Source organism: Poecilia reticulata, linkage group LG23 (assembly GCF_000633615.1).
Source record: "Poecilia reticulata strain Guanapo linkage group LG23, Guppy_female_1.0+MT, whole genome shotgun sequence".
Lineage (NCBI taxonomy): Eukaryota > Metazoa > Chordata > Actinopteri > Cyprinodontiformes > Poeciliidae > Poecilia > Poecilia reticulata.
The window spans coordinates 6,076,223-6,077,697 of NC_024353.1; the positions used below are offsets into that span (position 1 = coordinate 6,076,223).

General features: G+C 38.5%; 1 long non-coding RNA gene across 2 annotated transcripts in view; it reads left to right on the forward strand.

Annotated features, from left to right (window-relative positions):
• LOC103459287 (uncharacterized) overlaps positions 1 to 1,475 on the forward strand; it is a 7,933-nt gene that overhangs the window by 2,999 nt on the left and 3,459 nt on the right. Inside the window, exon 1 of one of the 2 annotated variants that reach the window (XR_532717.2) lies at positions 358 to 434. The exons of the other annotated variant lie outside the window; for it this stretch is intronic. This is a non-coding gene — a long non-coding RNA (uncharacterized LOC103459287). Of the gene's footprint in view, positions 1 to 357; positions 435 to 1,475 lie in introns of those variants that run through there. 2 annotated transcript variants of the gene reach the window in all.

Here is a 1,475-nt window from a genome sequence, read left to right on the forward strand (position 1 = left end):
TTTAATATCTCAGAAACCAAAACTGCACAAACGAAAATTTTAACGGCACAAACCTGCACAAACGGAGCACTAACCATTCAGACTATTTGCTGGATTTTTTGACGTGGGTGGGGTGTCAGCTTCACGCAGGTCCTGCCGCTCCGCCCAAGCGGCAAAATACGCGCGTGCTCGTGATGAGCACTGAGAAACAGCTGTGTGAAGTCAAAAAATCCAGCAAATAGTCTGAATGGTTAGTGCTCCGTTTGTGCCGTTAAATTTTCGTTTGTGCAGCTTTGGTTTCTGAGATATTAAAAATTAGTTTTTAGGTCATCCAGAGTTCAACATCCCCCCCAATTCAGCCGATCACGTTCACCCAATTAGGGGACAATTAATTTCACCTGCTGTACTTTCTGCTGTAGTTCTTCGTTGGTCGTCTTCCAGCACATTCCTGTCACGTAAGTCTTGTTTTCGGTGTCGTTTTTATGCAATTGATGTTGCTATATTTTTGTAGAAAAGGGACTACAGTATAAGTTGTGGCATAATCAATACAGTTAGAGTAAGATTCACCCTAATTGGGTGAATGTGATCGGCTGAATCTTTGAAAGCACCAAATAAAGTAAAATCAGATTTAGTCATTTGTATAATATAATCCTTGGGTGACATTGTGGTCCACACTACATACAAGTTGGTGGCGGCGACATAACAGCGGTAAAGCAAAAATGTTGATGTCTGGAGCAAAATTGGAGCGGCTGGTGACGTAATCAGTCAAATTATAACTTTTAATATCTCATAAGAGAAAGCTGCACAAACGATAGTTTCAACGGCACAAACATGCACAAACGGAGCACTAACGAAGTAACCTACTTTGGTTTGGTTTATGTTTCTATGTAGATAGAGGTTTTTAAATAAAACGGGAACAGTATGGGTGATTTTAACATAGGCGGAACGGTATCTGATGGGTGAAATATGGGCATCACATACTGTTCCCCCCTTTACCACAGGGGGAACGGTATCTGATGGGTAATATTTAATATTGCGCATTAAAATGCATTGCCTTGCTTTTAATTCATATAGCACTTTATATATATATATATATATATATATATATATATATAATGTGTGTGTATATGTACACTCCTGATCAAAATCTTAAGACCAGTTAAAAAACTGCAAGAATTTGCATTTTGCACTATTGTATCTTAAGAAGGTTCTAAGTAGAGCTTCACAATGTTAAAAGAAGAAATCAGCGTGAGAGACAGAAATTTTTGAGCGGGGAATTAATTGAAAACTGCATTTACACTCAAACATGATTTTTTTCAGCTGATCAAAAGTTTAAGACCATAGCTCAAAAAAACTCCAAAACCCCCCAAAACAGAAATCAAAGTGTCAAAAAAAGGACTCAGTAATGAGTAGCTCCATCATTCTTGTTGATTACTTTAAACAATCGTTTAGGCTTCATGCCAGTGTTTCCAGGAGGCCAGTGGGAACGTTGCTCC